Genomic DNA, 22,721 nt, shown 5'->3' on the forward strand with positions numbered 1-22,721 from the left:
ATGGTTAGCACAGTATCTGGCTAGAGTAGGCATCCAATTTCCTTATTAAATAAACATGCTGCCAGAGAGTGAGGGCCCAGGTCCAGGAGGGCTTCTTGGAGGAGGTACAATCTGCAGGGCTCTAGATGAAGATGTATGCCTGCTGCTGGTAGCAGGAAGTCGCTCTGGGAGCCAGGACTATCCACAGTAATAGCTTAAGTTGGGGACCTAGGTGCAGAGCCTGAGACAGGGATTCTTGTGCAAATGATTTATTAGGACAAGGATAGGGCCAGGAGGAGAGAGAAGGAGAAGAAGTCAAGCAAAGATGTCTAGCCTCAGTCTGATCCTACAGTGAGCTCTGAGGCGTAAAATGCACCACAAGGTTTATCCCTCTCAGAAGCAAGTGAGCTGGACTTTGTACCCCACATCAGTCATTCGTAGGCTGTCGGCCACTGGGAGGTGGGGAAAGGAGGAGCATAATTTCCCTGGCATGCCTGGATGAGGCAGCTCAAGTGGACTGAGTCTCGGAAGAAAGGTGAAGCTGTGGGTCATTAGTGGAGAATGGGTGCACCGTCCCTGTAAAGGCACGTAACCAGCAGCATTTACTACAGGACAACTGGTGAAGAGATGGGAATGAGGTGAAGAAAATGGAGAGGAGAACTTAAACTCTTCTGCTGAGTCTTCTAAGCAGAAAATGAAACAGCTGGTATGGTTTTTAAAAACTAAAACACAGGCTTGATAAACAGTGAACCCCTTCTGGAGAGCTATTAACTGTACTTCATCATTAGGTGGATCCTCTTCCCCAAAGCCTGACCATCGCCATTAGCAAATATCTTGTGCAGTATTTTCCCAAGAGTGCTTCTATAAGATGTTAGCAAGTGTTGCTGCAGAGGGGGTGGGTGGAGCCATTAAACAAAGACAGACAAGTTTATTTTCTTCTTACACTATAAAAACCAATATACTGGATAAACCACATATAGTATATCTGTACAATGGAATATTATTCAGTCATAAAAAGAATGCAATGCTAATACATGCTATAACATGGATGAATCTTGAAAACATTATGCTCAGTGAAAAAAGTGAGACACAAATGACCGTATTTTGTATGATTCCATTTATATGAAATATGGGTTTTTTTTAGTGTTTATTTATTTTTGAGAGAGAGAGGGAGAGCATGAACGGGGTAGGGGCAGAGAGAGAGAGGGAGACAGAGGATCCAAAGCGAGCTCTGCACTGACAGAAGAGAGCCCAACGTGGAGCCTGAACTCAAACTGCAAGATCGTGACCTGAGCTGAAGTCAGACACTTAACCGACTGAGCCACCCAGGTGCCCCGCATTTATATGACATATTTAGAATAATGAATCCATAGAGACAGAAAACAGTGGTTGCCAGGGGTTAAGGGGAGGGAGCACGAGGAGTGATTGCTTCATGGGTACAAGATTTTCTTTTGGGATAATGAAAATGTTTTGGAACTAGATACAAGTACTGGTTACAAAACTTTGTGAATGTACTAAATACACTGAACTGTATGCTTTAAAATGGTTAATTTCCAGGTGCCCCCTCCAAAAAAAAATAGTAGAATAAAAATTAAAAAAATTAGGGGCGCCTGGGTGGCTCAGTCGGTTAAGCGTCCGACTTCAGCTCAGGTCATGATCTCACGGTCTGTGGGTTCGGGCCCGCATCGGGCTCTGGGCTGATGGCTCAGAGCCTGGAGCCTGCTTCCGATTCTGTGTCTCCTTCTCTCTCTGCCCCTCCCCCATTCATGCTCTGTCTCTCCCTGTCTCAAAAATAAATAAAAATGTTAAAAAAAAAAAAAAATTAAATGGTTAATTTTATGTGATCTGATTTTCACCTCAATTCAACAACAACAACAACAACAACAACAACAAGCTCAACGTGCTTGTTGCTAATGGGGCGTCACTGCTCTGAGGCCTTCTCAGTGGACAAAGGTAGGGAAAAAGTGCCTATTTGCATGGGGAACCTTAAGACTGATGTCTAAAACATTTCACATACAGGTTATGGAATCCTTTCTTTTTTTTTTTTTTAATAATTTTTTTTAATTTTTTTTTAACGTTTATTTATTTATTTATTATTATTATTTTTTTTAATGTTTATTTATTTTTGAGACAGAGAGAGACAGAGCATGAACAGGGGAGGGGCAGAGAGAGAGGGAGACACAGAATCTGAAACAGGCTCCAGGCTCCGAGCTGTCAGCACAGAGCCCGACGCGGGGCTCGAACTCACGGACCGTGAGATCATGACCTGAGCTGAAGTCAGACGCTTAACCGACCAAGCCACTCAGGCGCCCCTAACGTTTATTTATTTTTGAGGCAGAGAGAGACAGAGCATGAACGGGGGAGGGTCAGAGAGAGGGAGACACAGAATCTGTAACAAGCTCCAGGCTCTGAGCTGTCAGCACAGAGCCCGATGCAGGGCTCGAACTCACAGACCGTGAGATCAAGACCTGAGCCGAAGTCGGCCACTTAACCGACTGAGCCACCCAGGCGCCCCTGGAATCCTTTCATAGAGGAGCATCTCACAGGACATGGACACGTTTGAGAAGGCTGATGCAGTGCATGGAACATTGATGAGAAATGCTTCCCCTAAATGAATCCCCTAGAACACTAAGGATGGGCCACAAATGTGAGGATGACCTCTGTTATAGTCAGCAGCACCTTTCTGTTTCTTCATATGGCTTTTGAGAAACTGCTTCTTTGATCTGTGCCTTAATTTATCCATCAGAACAATGGTCTCTATCGATATAATTGAAAGGACCATAAAAAAAAACAAACCCTTGATATTTTGGGGGCACCTGGCTGGATCAGTCAGTAGAGCATGTGACTCTTGATCTCAGGGTTGTGAGTCTGAGCCCCATGTTGAGTTAGAGATTACTCAAAAATAAAGTCTTTAAACACACACACGTGCACGCGCACACACACACCATCTTGATATTTTTAATGGTGTCTGCCAGAATGCTTTACTAAATGTCAAGCTTTTATAAGGTGGGGTCCAATTTTTCAATTTCACAGTGCTCTCCACTGTGCTTTGCACACAAGGAATAGGTAATATATATTATATAAGAATGACCTTGGACGAGCCACTTAACCTCTCTGAGTGGCCTGCCAATTCAGTTCTGCCAGAGACTAAAAAATAATTTCATTAATTTAATCAATATTTCTTGAAGGTCTGTTTTGACCTACAAAAGCCAGTCCGCTGCTCTCCAGTAGTTCGTTATCCATGGAAGTAATAACAAAAGACACTATCAATTGAAGCTGCTTCAATCTATTCATTTTAGTCTTTAATTTGGATCATCAACTTCTAGATCTTCTTTTTTAATTTTTGAGGAAGAGAGGGACAGAGAACAAGCATGGGGGACGGGCAAAGAGAGAGGGGGACAGAGGATCCAAAGCAGGCTCCATGCTGACAACAGAGAGCCCAACTTGGGGCTCAAATTCACAAACCTTGAGATCACAACTTGAGCCGAAGTCAGACACTTAACTGACTTAGCCACCCAGGCACCCACAGAGAGAGAATCTTAAGCAGGGTCCACGCTCAGCACTGAACCTGACTCAGGGCTGGATCCCACAACCCTGTGATCATGACCTGAGCTGAAATCAAGAGTGGGATGCTCGTCCAACAGAGCCATCCAGGTGCCCCAACATACAGGTGCCAATCATTTTTAATATTTGCTCTTACAACGTTGTAACAAATGTTGTAATAATGTTGTAACCAAGAAGATGTGTAAATAGGATACTTTCTTAGAAACTGCAAGGTCAAGGGGTGCTTGGGTGGCTCAGTTGGTTGAGCGTCCAACTTTGGCTCAGGTCACGATCTCACAGCTCGTGGGTTTGAGCCCTGCGTCGGACTCTGTGCTGGCCGCTCAGAGACTGGAGCCTGCTTTGGACTGTGTGTCTCCCTTTCTCTCTGCCCCTAACCCACTCGCATTCTGTCTCTCTCAAAAATAAATAAACATTAAAAAAAATTTTTTTAAATAAAAAAACTGCGAGGTCAAACCGTGTGTGCACATATAATATGAAGATATTACCAAGTCACTCTTCTTCCAGGCTGAACCAATATCCCGTCACACTGACAGTGTATAAGAATCCCGTTCCCCACACTCTTGCCAAGATAGTTATCAAGCTTTTTGGTCTTTGCCAATCTGATAGGTGAAAAATGATATTTCAGTGTGGTTTTAATTTGCATTTCTTTTACTAAGAGTGAAGCTCTGAGAAAATAATGGTTAGTGAGGATGTGGAAAGATTGAAACCTTTGTCACTGCTGTGGGAATGTAAAATGGTACAGCCATTATGGTAAATGTTATGATGGGTCCTCAAAAAATTAAAAACAGAATTGTCATATGATACAGAAATTCCATTTCTGGGTATATACTTAAAAGGATTGAAAACAGGGACTTAAAGACAAACTTGTACACCTGTGTTCATAGTGGCTTTATTTGCAAGAGCCAAAAGATAGAAGCAACCCAAGTGTCAAACGACAAATAAATAGATCAAATGTGGTACATACATACAACAGAATGTTATTCAGCCTAAAAAAGGAAGGAAGTCCTGACACATGCTACAATGTGGATGAACATTGAGGACATTATGCTAAGTGAAACAAGCCAGACATAAAAGGACAAATACTGTCCTCATGTTGATATGACTTCATAGTCGAATTTATAGAGACAGAAAGTCGAATGGTGGTTGTCAGGAGCTGGGGGGAGGGGAGAATGTGAGGAGTCATTGTTTAATGGGTATAGAACTTTTCAGTTTTGCACGATGAAAAGAGCTCTGTGGATGGATGGTGGTGATGGGCGCACAGTAATGTGAATTTACTTAACGCTACTGAACTGTATGCTTAAAACGGTTAAGGTGGTAAATCTCATGTATAGTTTTCCACGATTTTTTAGAAAATAAAGCTCTGCATCTTTTCATGTCAGAGCCATTGTTTTCTCTTTTATTGTGAACTCTCTTTTTATATAATTTTTACATTTCCTAGTGATTACTTGGTCTTCTTACTGACTTACAAAAGCATTTTGTATTAGCTCCTCACCTTTTAAACTAAATTGCAAAAATGGGGGCACCTGGGTGGGCTCAGTCAGTTGAGTGTCCAACTCTTGATTTCAGCTCAGGTCATGATTTCAGGGTCATGGGGTTGAGCCCTGCATCAAGCTCAGAGCTGAGCGTGGAGCCTGCTTGAGATTCTCTCTCCCTCTGCCCCTCTCCTACTCACACACTCTCTCTCTAGAATAAAAAAATAACTAACAATAAAAAATAAATTGCAAAAATATCTCCCATTTTCTTTTTTCTTTTTTTTAATTTGTTTTTTTTTTAATTTATACCCAAATTAGTTAGCATATAGTGCAACAATGATTTCAGGAGGAGATTCCTTAGTGCCCCTTACCCATATAGCCCATCCCCCCTCCCACAACCCCTCCAGCAACCCTCAGTTTGTTCTCCCTATTTATGAGTCTCTTCTGTTTTGTCCCCCTCCCTGTTTTTATATTATTTTTGTTTCCCTTCCCTTATGTTCATCTGTTTTGTCTCTTAAAGTCCTCCTGTGAGTGAAGTCATATGATTTTTGTCTTTCTCTGACTAATTTCACTTAGCATAATATCCTCCAGTTCCATCCACGTAGTTGCAAATGGCAAGATCCCATTCTTTTTGATTGCTGAGTAATACTCCATTGTATATATACACCACATCTTCTTTATCCATTCATCCATCGATGGACATTTGGGCTCTTTCCATACTTTGGCTATTGTGGATAGTGCTGCTATAAACATGGGGGTGCATGTGTCCCTTCGAAACAGCACACCTGTATCCCGTGGATAAATGCCTAGTAATGCAATTGCTGGGTCGTAGGGTAGTTCTATTTTTTAGTTTTTTGAGGAACCTCCGTACTTTTTTCCAGAGTGGCTGCACCAGTTTGCGTTCCCATCTCCCATTTTCTATTAACTCACTTTTTGGTGGTGGTGGTGGTTTTTAGCTAGACATACGGCAGAGATCTGACTAAAAAATTTTTAAACCATTGTATTGTGGAAAGCTTCAAACACAGGCAAAAGTAGAAAAAGCTGTTATAATGAACCCCAAGTAACAGTCATTCCCCACTCCAACGATGATCAATTCAGTCAACCTTGTATCTATACTTGCACCCAACCCTGGATTATTTTGAAGCAAACCCCAGACATCTTATCATTCCATAAATATGATTTTAGTATATACTGTTAAATGAGGTCTCTCTCTCTCTTTTTTTTTCATGTTTGTTTATTTATTTTGAGGGAGAACGTGGGGAAAGGGCATAGAAAGAGGGAGAGAGAGAGAGAATCCCAGGCAGGCTCCCTGCTGTCAGTGCAGAAGTGGACACAGGGCTGATCTCAAGAAGCACGATATCATGACCTGAGCTGAAATTAGGTGCCTCCCAAATAATTTTTAAAAATCAGTGTATCTACTTTTCTCTCCCACCTCTAAAAATTAACAAACAAACAAAAAAACCTGCTGATATTGGTAATGGAATCACATTGAATTTACAGATTAACTTGATTTATTTTTGATAGTCTTCCTATCTAAGATCATAGTATTTTTCATTCAATCGTTACAACAAATCTAAGAAATAAGGTCTTTTCATTATTATTATTCCCATTTTACAGATGAAAGAATTGTGTCACTTGCTCTGAGTCACACACAGCATTCGGGGTGGGAGCTGTCAGACCGCTCCAACTTTAAGCTTCTGTCCCCCAAACAGAAACCCAGGGAGTGAGGGAGCCAGCTCCTCTTTGCACCTTGCTATTAGTAGCTGTCTGCCTCCAAAGCCCTGTGCTTTTATCTGCCACTTTCCAACTCCCGAATACCTGTTTTACTGCCTCTCTTGCACTGGATAGTTCACCAGCAAAGCTAGGCTTTTCAGTAAATGATTCAAATCCAAATGCCACACTGAGGCAGTTGGGGAGAACCTTCTGGAGTAAGGAAGGCTCAAGGTAGACTTTGGACAGTCAGGCAGAATTTGGATTGGTGGAGGGGATGGGAAAGCAGAACCAGGAAGGCGAAATGGGTGAACTATTTTGACATCTAATTGGGAGGTGGTAAAGGGTGACAGTGAGGGTTCCTGCTGGAGCTGAGGCTTAGAGAGGGTCTTTCTGTCCTGCCCATGAAAGGGCATCTTAATTCTCCCTGAATAATCTGCTAACAGACATCTGGGAGATTGATGTAAACTCAAAAACCTTCACTTACCTTCTGCATGTAAGGGAATGTTTCTATTACACTTGACTGGGGTGCAGAGGTTGCTTGTGGATTACGTAGTCTGTGTAGGGGACACAAATCTAAAGGAAACAGGAAAGCATTCCAGAATTAACTTTAGTCAAAGTCCAATGCCTCTGGTGGCTACGTGGCTACTTACCCAAGGACCTAGGAATAACTCACCCTTTGGCCCTTGGTGCATAGGCAGAAGCCTGGAGCCTGGGCCCTGAGGACTGAGTACAAACCCCCTTTGTCAAAGATAAACAAAGCCAGACACTAGTTAAAGTGGTAAGGACAGATTTCAACCAAGAATATACTACTGCAATAAGGAAGAAGGTCCAGTGTGAACTGAACTCAATTTGGATTTGTAGAGGTGACAGGGTATTTTAAAGAGAGAATGAGGGGGTATAGAGGGAGGTGAGCAGGGGCTCAGTAGAATCAGGGAAGTGAAAAATTACAAAGGGTTGGTCAGTGTAAATGCTTAGGCCAGCTGTGCCTGTTAGCTGACAATTATCGAAGTTAGGATTCTATCCTCCCACAGAGACTGGGAGACAGAGGCCTTATCCTTCCTGATGATTACATTTCAAAGGAATGGCTTTCAGGTCTTTGGGAAAGGCACACCAGAGCTCTAGGAGATACATATACATCTCAAAGGGACAGAGGAAGAAATCACAGTTGCAAGCCCTTTTTAGTAAATGCTTAAGTAGGAGTAGTCACCTATCATCAGGGATTGGCTAGCACAAACAGGAAATTCTTTCGGTAGCCTTAAGCTTTCTCTGACAGGTACTTTAAAGGGGCTAGGGTCCTCCTAGGGATGTGGCTTTGAGCTGTTCGAAACCATTATTGTGTTTAAGTCTTTAACGTGGGGTAAGGAGGATGGATGAAATAATTTGAGTTGAGAGTGTAGTTTTTATAGGCCAAGGTTGAGGCCTAACGGAAAAGAGAGCTCAGACTAGTCTGGCCAAAGTTTGGTCAAGCAGCAAATCATTGTCACCTAACAGCTGGAAGAGTCTAGGATCATGTCTGAAGGTGATGGACATCAAGTTCTGTCTCCTGAGTTTTGTAGTTCCCAGAACCGCAGGACAGCAGGTGGTAAGGAGAGTCTACTTGATGGGTCAGGAACCCACCTCCCCACCTCTCACTCTCGGGGCCTGTTTTAGGTCATAGCCCACCCAGAGGCCATGGATTCTAGAGTGTCCTCTGGGATTGAGATCACGGCCCTTGGCTTACATCCATGGGGGAGCGGGAGGGGGAGGTAGCACCAGGTGCACCTCAGCTGCCACTTTGGCAACTGAAAACCTTCCCAGCTTTAGAGCAAACGAGAAGGGCTAAGGTCTGGAACACCTTGCAGTCAGATGGCCCACACTGTATTTTTCTTTACTAGATGAATTGGTTTGTTTATTTCTTACAATTGAAAAGAGGATTACTATGTTAAACTGCACTAGGACCCTGCCTTCCTATGGTCTGGCTCTTCAGAGGCCAATATTCCACAGCAGGCCCATCCTTGAAGGACAATGCCAGAAGTCTAGCGAACAAACAACAACAGTAGCGGTTCTCAAAGTGGTTCCCCAGAACAGCAACATCAACATCACCTGGGACGTTCTTAGAAATACAAATTCCCAGGTCCACCCTAGAGTTAATGAAACAAACTGCGAGTGGGAGCCCCTTGTATGTGAACAAGCTCTCGGGAGAATCTAATACATGCCAAAGTTTGAGAACCACTGACCTACAGCCTTCTGCTCTGCCAGAGGAGGCGAAACTGCAGTCGACCTGGAGCTTCAGGACGGATCTGAGTTAGGTTTGGAAGTTGGGGAAAAGACTTGATAAGAGAAGACATGGAAAAAAATCTTTAAAATGTGCGCACCTTACCCTAAACAGTAGGGAGCTAAGAGCATCTGACAAAAAAAGAGTACGACTGGGATGAGGTGCCCCAGCGTGCGAGCGCTCCGCGAAACCCACAGTCACTCGGCTCCCTTTTCCCGGGTGGGGAAAACCCCACGCCCACGCAGCTCCTGGAGTCCCTTCTCCTCCGGCCTGGGCGCAGAGGCCCCACCGCAGCTCGGGTTTGCAGAGCCCGGGCACGAAGCCAAGCTGGTCTCAGGTCATAGCTCTTTGGGAGCGCGAGTGGGAACGGTACCCGAGGCGCTGTTCGGGGGCCTGGAGGCTTCCCCTTCAGCCGGGCTCGGCCGCAGCTGGCCACAGCCGCGTCTGAGAGGCATCCTGGGCTACAGTTGGCGCCTCCCTGGGGATCCAGGTATTCAACCTAGGCGCGAGGCACCGCAGACCCCCACATCCTCGGTCTCAAACGCGGGGAGCCCAGCCTTATGGGAATGGAGATTTCCCATCCCCCCCTGACCCCACCTCCTACGCGGTAGACGCCCCCCCCTCCGGGTTCCAGTCGAACTACAAAGCCCACAATCCCTAGGGCTCGCACGCTATCTTCTGGGAGCTGTAGTCCTGGATGTGGAGCACCCTTAGCGGCTCAGCGCCGGCTGCACTCCATATCCCAGCATGCCCACGCGCGTGCGGGTGGAGGAGGGAGGGGAGAGACGGGGAGGATGTGAGTGGGGAGGGGGCAGCTGCCCCCTTCCCCCACCCTTCCCTTCAAGCCGGGCTGGGGTGGGGGGAGGGGCCGGACTGAGGCGGCGGCGGCGGCTCGCTCCGGGAGGGCAGAGCCGGCAAGGGCGGGACTGGCCCGCTGCGGACAGACGAGGGAGCCGCGGAGCTAACGGGTCCGGACGCCGCCAGCGGCGGCGGCTTTCTGCACGGGCGGAGGCGGCGGCAGGAGCGGCGAGCATGGCCCGCGCTGCGCCCGGCGCTGATTGAGGTGCGCGGGCGGGATGAGGGCGGGCGGGATGCGGGGCGCCCCGGGCCCCTTGCTGCCCGAACCCCTTCGGCGTGGGCAGCTGGCTTGGCCCAGCGGCCCAGACCGGCCCGGTCCACCCCGGCAACTTCCCCGGGGTCGCAGCTCTGGGTTCCCCCATGGGGACGGGGGTCCGCTTGTCTTGGCCTCAATCCCCATCCCCGCCTTCTGCTTCTGCACCTCAAGCCGCTCCCAGCCTTTGAGGCGCGACTGTTCCACTCCATGGTGGCAGCCCCCAGCCCCAGCTCTGGGAAGCGCTCCCTGCCCCAGTCCTGACTTACTGTCCATTGGCTACTTCGTACCCCCAACCCCCCGCGCGCTCCGGGCCTCTGCGCTACCTGGAGACCCCTGCCCCGCACCTCTTAGCCACAGGCTGTCTTTGCATCATCAGCACCTCTCTCCTCTTTCCCCTACTTGGCACTGCCCCCTAGCCACCCCCAATGGCCCAGTTCTCTCCGATAAGATCTAACAGCTGACCTCCTTCCCACTTTGGAGAAACTGAGGCATGACATAAACCAGGAACTTGGCCAAGACCATGCTCCAGCCCTTTCGGGGGCTGGCCCTAGCCCATGCCTTGGAATGGAAGTCATTTTTTTTTTTTCCTCCAGCCATTCCTCTGTAACTGGACCAAACTTCCCAGCCCCCTGCTGCAGCTCTGGGCTAAGCTCACTTTAGGTTACCCTTTAGCTTTCTACCACTTCTGTTAACCCCCTTCTCCTTTCCAAATCCCACTTTGGGCCCTCTCTGCTTGTAGACAGTCACCCACCCAATGGCTTGTTTTTTCAAGTTAGCCTTTCAATTTCTATTTCTTGCCAACTGCATCCATCTCCCATCTTGCCTCTTGCTTTACAGCTGCGTAAAGCACTGAAGAACAGAGTCTAAGGTATTGGGGGGGGGGGGTGGCAGAAAAGGACTGGCAGCCTCTTCCAGCCAAAGCCACTGAGGGGGGTTCAGGGCATTCTGGGGTCTCTGGGAAACAGTCATTTCTAGCCAGTAACTCACACTCCCAGCTTTGTCTAGAAGCTGGTGGGTCATCCCTCCCTCTTATTATGCCTGGTGGGCTCTGAAGTCCCTCTGAGATGGAGGAAACCTCTTACCTTGGTGGCATAAGAGGAATCCGGGAGACCACACCCCTAAAACTTATCTTGAATCTGCTGCTAACTTTGGAGGGGGTTGCTGGTTCAAGGAAGGATGCCTGCTAGGTGCCCTGAGCTCTTTGTGGAGGAAGGCAGTGTCTGTAGGCGGTGATCTCAAGTTTAGTCGTGGTGTTCAGGATCTGAAGGGAAGAGGGAACTAGGGCTCAGAGAGGTGGCACAGACATGCCTAATTTAGTTTTTTGTTTTCTAGTCTTCCTTTGGCAAATTTGCCTTTGGATCACCCCTTTACAGCCCAGTCCTTGGTTTCTCTGTGGGAAATAGGGGGAGGGAGGAAAGTCTTTGAGCCATCAGGAAGGCTCAGGAGGCTCTGGGACTTTGCTGGGGTCCTGAATGAGCAATCTTTATCTGAACCAGATGGTTCGATGCTCCAGCACCCCCCTTTAATCCCTCCCCTTTGGCTGTGAATAGGAAGCCTTTAACCTTGTAACTTGAGATTAGAGGAAGGGAGACCAAGGGGCCAACTCTGTGTGTGTGTGTGTGTGTGTGTGTGTGTGTGTGTGTGTGTGTGTGTGTTTATGTCTGCATCTGTACACTCGTGTGCAAGCTTGCCAGAGGCCTGTGTGAGTGGCCCTGCCCAGGAATGCATTGTGATGTGCTGTGGCTTGTTCATGGCCCTCTAGGAACTTTCAGAGCCCAAACCCCCCAATGGGGCCAATTTCCAAGCCCCTAAGAACCACTGGTCGTGGCTTTGTGGGAGCATTTCCCCACATGCCAAGCTTCTGGACCTGAGATATGCCTCAGGGTGAGGATTACTCTTCTTAAGAAAGCTACCTGTGATTGAGGTGTCTGAAATAGCAGCATTGGGGATGGGTTTCCAAAACTTGTGTTCTCTTTTCCCCAGTCATGGCAAGAGAAGGTCTGAAGGGTAGGAGTCTGGGAAGAGGAGTGGAAAGTGATTCCTTTGACTTCTTTTATGCCACATCCTGCCTTGTGTATTTGATTTGGGCCCCCATTAGACTGTGCAAGGTCTTCAAATGTATGTTCAGCAAATGTTTGAGTTAAAGCGGAGGGTCTTGTGGTTAAAGGTTTAAGGCAAGATTCCTCATGGTGGAGCAGGCATCAGAACCCCCTAGAGAGCTGTTTAAGGCGCAGATTGCTGGGCCCCACTCCCAGAGTTTTCTGATTCAGTCATTCTGGGTGGGGCCTAGAATTTGCATTTCTGCTCAGCTCCTTAGGGATAACGCTTTGAGAATCACTGGTTTGGGCTATTACAGTTGCTTGGGAGATTAATACAGGCAGATGCAAGTCTTAAGAGGCACTTCATTCCACCTTGCTTCCCAACCCAGGTTTGTTCTGGCTGCTGCACTGGGTTAGCCTTTCCTTTCGTTCTCCTACTGCCTAGTGTTGGCTAGGTTAATGGTAGGGTGACTTGTGGTGCCCGGGCTCCCAGTCCTGCTGTAACCATGGAGCAGACACCACCCCATGGTTATTTGAAGGAAGGCCCTACAAAAGCAGGACATTTAGGAACCGAGGCTTTGGAAAAGGGACGGCTGTGTGCACATGAGAAAGCAGACGCTGAACCACACCGTCATTTTCCCTGACTCTGCCTCTCAGACTGAGCAGCTTGGAGTATCTGCCAGTTGGAGTCCTGTCATGGCCATGCACTTGACAGGACACCTGGGAATCTCTGAAATTTGGAAAAGAGGAATCCCTTACATTATGATTTTACTTTGTGAAGCATTTTCCTCCTGTTGTTTTTCAGGAGGTTTATAGGGCCAATCCAGATCCAAGTGAGGTTACAGTGGAACAGAGAGGTGCACTGTGGGTCACCCAACAAACCCTAGGACTCCCGACTCCAGCCCTCTGATAGAGCTTCACTAAACCAGCTAGTAATAGCTGGAATAATGGCTGGAGTTTCCTGTGTGCTTAGCTACTAGCCAGGCATGGTGCTAGATACTCTCACATGTTAGCTTGTCAAATGTTCACAGCAACATTGCAAGTTTGGCATCATGGTAACTACCTTGTAGATGAAGAACTGAGACTTGTGGAACTTACCAGACTTGCCCAAACTCAAACATCTCTTAAGTGGAGGATCTGGAATTCAAACTCAGGTCTTTCTGATGGCACACCCTACATTCTTTGTCACTCGCTGTCTGCTTTGCCCAGTAAGCCTCTAATTGTCCTTTGGGTTATCTGCCCCCAGAGTCTGGTGAATTTTACTGAAACTAAAACCATTCTGGGTGTTGTGGGGGAGATAAGGACCAAGTAAGTCACTGTCCTCTCGAAGGGGCTAAGCCAAATACACCAGTGTCGTCTACAGTTGAAGGCAGAAGGAGCAGCTAGTGGCTTGTTGGTTTACAGGAAGCAGAAGCCATCCCTGTGGAAGGTTCAGAAGATGGGCCCTGAGCAGGCAAGTAGAACTCCAGCATTGACTGGGGGATGGAGAGGTGTGCAGGCCAACAGGTCCAGAGGGAGGCTGTAATGGCACTTATATATAGGGAGTTTTCCCATTTGGCTGGAACGTAGGAAAGGTATGTCAAAAAGCACTAAGAAAATCCTGTTTGGTTACAAGCAACAACTTGGCTGACTTTGGCAGGAAAGGACTTCCTTAGAAGATTGTAGGGACTCCTGGAATCAGAGATGACTCGACACCCATGTCCCCTCCAGGGTCTCGGAGTGGTACAGCAGGAACCAAAGGCCAGCTGACTTCAAGGTACCACTGTTGCCAGGATAAATCTGCTGCAGCCGTACTCAGTAATTTTGTCACCACAATTTGGGATTCACATCCCAGGGAGGAAATGGCTGGTTGGCCCAGCCTGGCAGGGAGGGCTGGTGGCATGGTAGGCAATCCCGCCCACCCCCCCACACCCAGACTGTGTCCAAAAGTTAAAGTCCCCAGAAGAAGAGGAAATGGACACTACAGGAGATCAGTCCAGAAAGCCACTAGATGAGGACCTGGATTGGCAGGTAGCACATGGCACACTTAGTTCTGACAAGTGTCTGAGCAGGCAAGGGGCAGACTGGCAGCAGGATATAGTGGGTCATAAGGGGACAAGAAAAGAAGGGAGGGAGGAAATGGAAAACTAAGTAGATAGGGTCCAGGTGAGACATAATGAAAGCTGGAATTTGGCAGTAAGAATGGAAAAGAAGAGACTGATTCTAGAGAGATTGTGAAAGTAGATCTCATCTTGTGGAACAGCCACTTGATTGGCTGGGGTTGGACATTTCAGTACCTGGGTGATGAGGTCGGTCCCTTTAGCAGACACAGAGAGGTCAGGAGGAGGAAGAGTTTGCAGGAGAAGATGATGTGGCCTTACTTTGGAGGAGCTGCACAGAGGATGCTGATGGCATGTCTGGAACCCTGGTGAGCTCATTGCTCCTGATTCAACGTTTCCTGAAATTTGGGGCCTCAGCCCTGAGGAGGTGGGGCCCTAAAGCCACAGAAGCCCTGCACCTCCTGAAAGCAGCTGGGGCTCCATGGCACAGGCTGAGCACGCCTGGGTCTCTTCTCTCTGCGTACATGAGCCCAGTATGGGCTTCTCCTTCCTTCCCCTTTCCTACTCTCAGTTCCCTGCCCCATGTTTCACACACCTGAGCCCTTACTAACTCAAGGGCCTAGCTCACATCTCTGGGGACCTGGGTTTTCAGGTTTTGCTTCTTTTCTTCTCAGGGTGCTTGTTAACAGTAAGTCCTTGCTATTAGGGCAGACATCTCCGAGTGACATTTCTGAAGAGGAGGGTCTGAACTTGTTATCTGGGGAGAGCAGGCTTTTCCTCCTATTGTCCTGTGCTCACCAGGGATGCCTGTGTGTGTCTGTAACCAGCCATTCTAGAGGATTTCTTGGTGCTGATTTATAAATCATTATTGTAATTACAGCATATTGTCAGTGGAGCCTTCATGTTGCCATCGCAGGTCTCCTCTAAGGCTCCAGGGCATAGGCTGGGCTTTGGGCCCCCCCAACTTTCTAGCTGACAACTGGGTAAATTTTTTCTTACAGGAATAGGAAGGAGAGATGAGGGTCTTCTCTGGGGTGGGGGGCAGGAGTAGCTATGCCAGAGGATACTTTATCCCCACAGATTCTCAGAGAGAAGGTCATCTTTCTGGAGTGAAGAGGACTGTTCCCCTCAGCTCCAGCTGTTGGCATTCAAATATATATGATATTTTGCAATCTATAAATGTGCATAGTATCATGTACAATAAGGTGAACCAAGGACAAGGGAAATTTAGAGAAAAATATAATTGTAATTTTGATATCAGTGCTAAATTTTTATTTGTGTATAGTAGTGTTAAAACAAAACAAATAGTTTTGGAATCGAGTGTTAAAAGCATTTTCAACTCAGCTTTTTCCTTCAAGGGGAATGTGACTCTGCAAGAGAGGAAGCCCAGGGAGGGAAAGCCATTTATGGGCTGCTGAGGTGGGAGGGGAGCCAGAGCCAGTGAGTCTCCTGCCCTGAGGGGCTTTGTTCTCTGTCCTGTAGTCCTTTGTTTTTCATCTCTTTTTGAATTATTGTCTTTGCCCATTAGGGTCTCTCTTCTCTCCTTCTCTTCTTCTGTAGAATCAGGATAGGAAACATACCAGAGGGACACAAAAAGTAGCCCCACTTCTGTGCATTTCATGGGTGAGGCCCTTCCTGCTTCCGAAAGAGCAGCTTTGCAGGGCTTGAGAGAGGGCAGGGGACCCTGGGGTGTTGTGGCATGACGTAGGGACCTTATCCTGCTCTGCCCTTTCTGGAATCCTTCTGCTGCAAAGTCCTAGCACCACCAGTAGGCAACAACCTCCCAGCCTGAACAGATCAGTAGCCTTGTGAGGAAGAAAATCAGTAATGAATGCAAATAGCTAATTGGTCTAGGGGGAGCTGCTCTGGTGAGGAAAAATCAACAAGTTATTTATTTGTGTGGCTAAAGGAAATGTGGAGAAATAGTGAAGAGGGGAGGGTGAGAGGTGGATTGTAGGAAGAGACACAGGTGGGGGAATTGGGGGATGGGCTGGAGATGCCCCCTCCTCTCTCCTGTCACCCCCACAGCTCCTCCCCTATTCCCTCCTTCCTTCTTTGCAGGCTTTCTTTGGGTTGAAAGGGACATTAAGAGAACTTTGAATCTCCCCTGACCCATAAATGGAGTTCCTTCCAACCCTCATTGCCACCCAAGTTCAGTTAAAGACAAAATACCAATCCTTTGATGCTAATGGTGAACTAGAACCAGAGTTAGGAGGAAATGAAAGTCTCTGTGGGCCTGTGCTGAGTCCTTTGGCTGTGCAAAGAAAACAGCAGCCAAAGGGACTGAGGCTATGCCGGCAAGGCAGGAGAAGGGAGAGAGCCCTTGAGCTGCTCCTGGTTCCTGTCTCTCTTGGGTTCTCTAGAGAGCCATGTGAGTCTGGGGTTGGCCATCTCTCTGTCCTGTCCTGTCCCAGAGGGCTTGGTGTTTCCCTGGACTGATGCCTGTTTAGCCTCTGGGTTCTTGGGGCCTCTGGCATTGCTTAGGAAGAGAGCCTAGGTACCACAGGAAAGAGTGAAGGGGAAGAGGAGAGGAATGGGGGGGCTGTTCGGGTTCTTCTAGTGGAGAGGAGTCAAGGCCTTCCTTAGGCAGGAAGATGCTATGAAATGGGGAGTAAACAATTTACATCAAGAAGGTTCAGCCAAAGGCCAAAGTGGCAGCTGCCTGACGAAGGCACTTCCTCAGTGCTTGAAGAGTAATTCACACTTGACCCTAAAAGCAGCAGTGCACAAACTTGTAGGATGAATGTGAATTTTGATCTCTCAAGTGGCATTTTTTGTACATAACACAGAAGACACCTCACCTCCTTTCAAACCTGGGTGAGGTATTTTGAAAGGTGTCTTCTTCCACTCGAGCCACCTATCCTGGTAATTTCTACCCACCCAGGACCTGTGCGCCTCCCATGCTCTTCATCCTGTGCAAAACAGGGAGCAGCCAGGCCTTCACTGTTGGCAGCCAGTGAGGCCAACATGGAGGCCTGAGCCGGCTGAGGACGGCAGAGCTTCAGGGCAGGGCCGACTTAGCTTTTCTAAAGGGGAAGCAGCTTGTTTGGTCAGGGGACCCCCTCCATGATTTTCACAGCCCAGGGCCCAGTCTGGTTGCACACATACAGGGTTCTTGCTGCCTTATCTACCCACAGGGGGTTTGATGCTGTGTGACCCTGGGTAAGTCCCTGCTTCTCCTGAGGCCTCAGAGTCTAAATACAGAATTTAAAGACCTACTCAAGGACTTGCTCTCAAACCATCTGGTAGACCCAACAGAGGAATACCATGTCCTCTGGGGGGGAGGTAATGCTGGGGACCCAGGATGCCACTATATGGTCCAGACCCTTATGGGAATCAGTTTGACTTTTCTTCTAACCTGCTTGGATGGACTAAACAGCAGCCAGCCTGCTGTGGCATCTCTCGACAATTGGGCTCTTAGAGCCGGGACATCTGTCCTCAGGCCTCCTATTGTTCTCATCCCCACCTCCTAACCTGTACTTTAATTCTGTCCTGAATTCAGGCAGAAAAACCCATCTGGTCTCTCATCACATTCCTCTCTTCCTATACTGGCCAGAGTGGCCCCAGAGTGACTGTTTATAGGTTCCTGTTTCTTTCTGCTCCCAATTCTCTTATGCTACCCTCTTATGCCCTGGGCTCTGCTCTAGCCAGGGTTTTGTTTTTTTTTTTTTTTCTTTTTTTCCCCCCACAGCCAGGGTGGGAGGTGATATCACAGGCTGATCACAGGAAGGGGCACATCAGTGGCATGGATACAGGGCAGGTCTGGAACGAGGTCGGGGAGGGCTTCATAGTAGAGGAGAGAGGAGGGCAGTGAGGAAAAGCCCATACTCGCCAGGATGCGAAGGGCTGAACTGAAAGGGCGGGGCACAACTAGGTATCTTGAGGAGACCAGTTTGGACAGAGCATAAGGTTTTTGGGATAATTGCCCAAGAAGGAGGGCCAGGATGGAGGGGTCTGGCCATGGAGGGGTCTGGTGCAGGAAGGAACAGGCTTTCTTGTAGGACTGGCTGGTCACACAAGGATTGTGTTTGCAGGAAGTGTGGGCGGAGTTGTTAATGACTGTTTGTTCTCCGCAGGCTGTGAAGCTGCCAAGGGTCAGTCTGATAAGAGGGAAGAGATAGACTCCTTGAGTTTTATACTCCCGACAGCTGCCTTCTCTCAGCCGGCCCCACAGATACTGACAGTCTATTGTGGCACTGCTCTTGGTCTATCTCCTTTCCTTCCTGAAATACAGTCTCTGGCTTCAGCCCAGCTGGGTTTCCCCTGCCTGGCCGCCAGCTCCTGTTTCCATCTGTGGTCAGATGAGGCTTGCACTGGGGGAGGGGTCAGTCCTGGCAAGACGGAGCCAATTCTGAGCCTGACCCCAGGGTGGGAAGCCACCCTAAGGTGGGGCCAGGGCTTTGGACGAAGCATCATCTTCTGGATCTGCCTGGTCCATTTTGGTCTCAGGATTACCTTGCCATTCACCGAGCCAGCTCTGGTGTTTGGGAAGGCCTGGCTCTTTTGCTAGAAGGATTCAGAGATGGAGATCTGATGGGATTTGCATTTGTGAAGATCATTTTGGCTCCCCTGTGGACAATGCATAGGAGGGTTTCTAGTAGGTCTGGGGCTTTAACAGTCAGGGGGCTACTGTAGGTGAAGGTTGACAGTGCCCTGGATAGTGTGATAGTGATAGACACATAGAAAAGTAGAAAGATGAGAGATTTAGGTGGTAAAAATCAGGTGGACTTGGTATGAGGTTGACTGAGGGAGATTGAAGGAAAGGGGGGCACAGATGGCTTCTAGGTTTCAGGGTTGGATGGATGATGTCCCTTTCCCAGAAACTGGGAACACAGAAAGAGGACCAGGTTTGGGAGCTTAGAGCATACATGAGTTTGGTTTGGGGCAGGTTGAGTTTGAGGTATTTTGGGGCACCTCTAAGGCATATCATCAAGGGGTGACATCCAGAAATGAAGGAAATAGATGGGTCGAGAGTTCAGGGGGAAGTTTGGCAACATTTGAAATGCCAGATGTGACTCTTAACAGGTTGAGAAACAGGTTTGGAAGGGGATCCCCCAAAATCCATTGTCAGACGAGGAATGGGATCGAGGGTCCTGACTTCTCATTGTATCCCATAGCCAGGGTCTATATTCTCTTCTCCTGCCTGATTCAGTTGGTTCAGGGCCTTTCCAGGCAGCAAAAGGCATGACACCCTCCCCTGCTGAGTCTTCCATATGATTGAGGGACTCTGGCAGTGGACAGTGCTGACTCCGGACCATGCAGGAAGGCCATGTGTGTCAGAGCTTCCCTCACCATCAGCTTATCTGGACAGTGTCTCTGGCTGGAGAAGGACTAGGGTCCTGGCCAGAACTGGGCCACTGCTGGGGAATCCCAGGACCATTTCTGTTTGTGTGGCCTCTCAGCTGGATTGACCTATCGGGGACGGGATTTTAGGGACAGGTTCAGGGCAGTCCTTCTGCGTCAGATGGCAAGTTATATAGTAAGTGGCTTTCTAAAAATTCCTTTAAATGAAATGGGAGTTGGCTATACATGTGTGCAAGATTGTATCATTGGACTTCTTCAATTACAAACGCCAAAAATCCAACTCATCCAGCCTCAGGTTGACTCATAGCTGAGGAGGGTGTGGCTGGCCACATGCAGGGAAGATGGGAGGTGGGGCTCAACCAACATCCATCTCACTGTGTGACCGTGCCACCACTGTGTGTGATGACGCCACTCTCAGTTCCCATTGGCCTGCCAGCAGGGCCGGCCCTACCCCAGCTATGGTGACTGAATACATTTCATGCTCTCGTTGGCGAGGCCTGGGTTACAGGGCAGAGAAATGGAAATTTGAAGAGAGGTGGTTCCTCAAAGGAAAGTAGGGTTGTCATCCACCACAGAGACTCCACATGTTGAGGCAGCTGACAGTGCACGGTGTGCATTTGGACTCAGGGAGATCTTGCAGTAGTTCTATGCCTGACTTACATGTCAGAAACACCACTGTGGACAAACTGATAAGGATTTATTGCCATTTATTAATTTTCCTTGTTAAGAACTAAATGCTAAAATGTAGAATGGGGGGGGGGGGCGTCTGGGTGGCTCAGTCGGTTAAGCGTCCAACTTCAGCTCAGGTCCTGATCTCATGGTTTGTGAGTTCCCCGTGTCGGGCTCTGTGCTGACAGCTCAGAGCCTGGAGCCTGCTTTGGATTCTGTGTCTCCCTCCCTTTCTACCCTTCCCTCTCATGCTCTGTCTCTCTCTCTCTCAAAAATAAATAAACATTAAAAAATAATAAAAAAATAAAATGTAGCATGGAATTTCAAATCATCGAACCATTCCATTTGTAGATCAGGAAGTAGAAGTTGAGAAATTTGCCCACTGCCTTCAAATCAGAAGGTGGAAGAACCCAGGGGTGCCTGGGTGGCTCAGTCAGTTGCATGTCTGACTTCAGCTCAGGTCATGATCTGTCAGCTCGTGGGTTTGAGCCCCGCATCAGGCTCTGTGCTGACAGCTCGGAGCCTGGAGCCTGCTTTGGATCCTGTGTCTCCCTCTCTCTCTGTCCCTAACCCAGTCACATTCTGTCTCTGTCTCTCTCAAAAATAAATAAACATTTTTTTTAATTAAAAAAAAAAAAAAAAGGTGAAAGAACCCAGCTCATCTGACGTAGACTGGGGCTCTTTCTAGTGTTGAAGTGGGGTTTTTTTAGGTGTTTTCTCACTGTTTCAACTGCCTAGCCACAAGGAGTGATTCATCCCTTGGACCGCAGGTCAAAGAGCAGGCACAGGCAGGTTATGGCCAAAGGTCCCTTCTTGGTGGTGGCCCAGGGCCATCTGCATGGTGGATAGTGTTATGCAGGGGTCTGTTGACAAGAGGAAGACCCTCACTGTTGCATCAAACTGGTCCCAGTAAACAGGAGGCATTGGCCCAACTCTCAGGCTTCCGCCCTGGTGCTGCCTTCGTCTGTCCTCGTGGCTTCCTGGGTGTTCACCATCCTCCGTCTTGTTTCCTGGTGGGGCCTGGATAAGGATGTAGCTCTAGGGCTGTGGTACTTTCTGGATTATGTTGGGTTATTTCCTACTAGGGACAGTTGTGCCCCTCTGTCTTCTCCGTTGGAAGAGAACACCCAGGACTGTGGTGCCAGTTTCAGGAAGAGATAGATAAATAGCACAGTTTTGACTTTTACCTCCAGTTTGTGAGGGAATAGGTATTTGACCCAGCTTGGCAGAGCCAGCAACAACGTGTTGTAGAAAGAGCTCTGGGCTTCGAGCCTCCAACTTACAGGAGCCTTTATGTTCATTCTGGCACAGGCTTCTTGCCTTGGGTGGGTCACGTCCCTGAGTCTCTGATCCAGAGAGGGAAGGCTGTCCCCATGAGGGGCTTCAGGGAAGTTCGAAAGCGTGAATGATATATTAACAAAATGCTGGAGGTCCGAGGAGCTTGAGGGGAATTCTCACCAACTCCTAAGGGCTCAGAGAGTGCAGTGGGGCTCTTCTGAGTTTGGGACTGAATTCCTCTTTCATTCTGACCATCTTATCGTACATCTTTCCTCCTGCCCTTCATATATTTGAGGATAGCAAGTTAGTTCTTCCCTCCTGAACTGTCTGCCAGCCCAAACTGACTAGCGTGCTTGGTCTGCGCCTCATGCTCGCCTCCTGGAGGCCCCCTGTCTGCCTGTTTCTGCCTGGGGCCGTGTTCTAAGTGGTCACCCAGCCTGGCTCACACCTCCTTGTTCCCTTAGGCTTAGCCACAGTGTCTACTCTTGTCCCTGCCTCTCTCCTCTCGGTGAGGCTGAAACTCCATGGTACCTCAGGTACATCGCGCAGCTTACGGTCCTCGCTTATTTCATCTTGGCAGGGACTATCATGGGCAAGTAGGGCAGGCATTATCATGCTCATTTTACAGATGGAGGACCTGGGGCCCAGAGAGATATGATCTGCCCAAAGACACAACTGTCTAACAGCAGAGCCAGTTCTGGAATTGAGGTCCTCTGAATTTAGTCCAGAGTTCACTGTCAAATGTTAACTCATAGGCACATGTTGGGGTGGGGATGCCCCAGTCTCACCAAAGAAGGCAAAGGGCTTGAAAGCAGGCCCTGGGACCCCCTATTCATAGCCCCCGGATCAACCTTGCATAGCTTCAGTCTTAAACTAGTGCATCCTTGTATAACGACAAAATACATAATAAGCCAGACAATAGAGACTGCTCCCTGGGGACCATTGTATTGGACCCTGATCTGTGCATTCTTCCCTTCCACATCCCCTGAAGTTGACATCATTAATGCTTATCATGATGGATATCATCTTAACCAGATCCAGGGGGATGAGTCACTTCTGGAGAATAGGACTGCGGAGGGCGCCTTGCTCCCACACCCCTGACTCCACTTATCTGGGAGTGAGCATCAGAGGCAGTGCAAGGTACCAGCTGATATTGCTACTTTCCAGAGGTGATGAAGTGTATTACCCAGCAACCTTAGAGATGTTCTGTATCCCGGGGGCCCTGCCTGAGTCAGTCACAGCATAGTATCAACTCCTCAGTAAAGAAGATTGCTCAGGCAGAGCAAGGGAGAAATG

General features: G+C 48.3%; 1 protein-coding gene across 2 annotated transcripts in view; it reads left to right on the top strand.

The window, feature by feature from the left end:
* The first annotated feature begins 9,782 nt into the window (after positions 1-9,782).
* Positions 9,783-22,721, top strand: part of ST3GAL2 (ST3 beta-galactoside alpha-2,3-sialyltransferase 2) — a 48,286-nt gene continuing 35,347 nt past the window's right edge. The window contains exons 1-2 of one of the 2 annotated variants that reach the window (XM_053906663.1): positions 9,783-10,045; positions 13,751-13,891. The gene's annotated coding sequence lies outside the window, so the exon portion shown is untranslated. The remainder of the gene's footprint in view (positions 10,046-13,750; positions 13,892-22,721) is intronic. The other variant, XM_019455314.2, reaches the window with a different exon arrangement.

Source organism: Panthera pardus, unplaced genomic scaffold (genome assembly GCF_024362965.1).
Source record: "Panthera pardus isolate Hobbes unplaced genomic scaffold, ASM2436296v1 HiC_scaffold_19, whole genome shotgun sequence".
Classification (NCBI taxonomy): domain Eukaryota; kingdom Metazoa; phylum Chordata; class Mammalia; order Carnivora; family Felidae; genus Panthera; species Panthera pardus.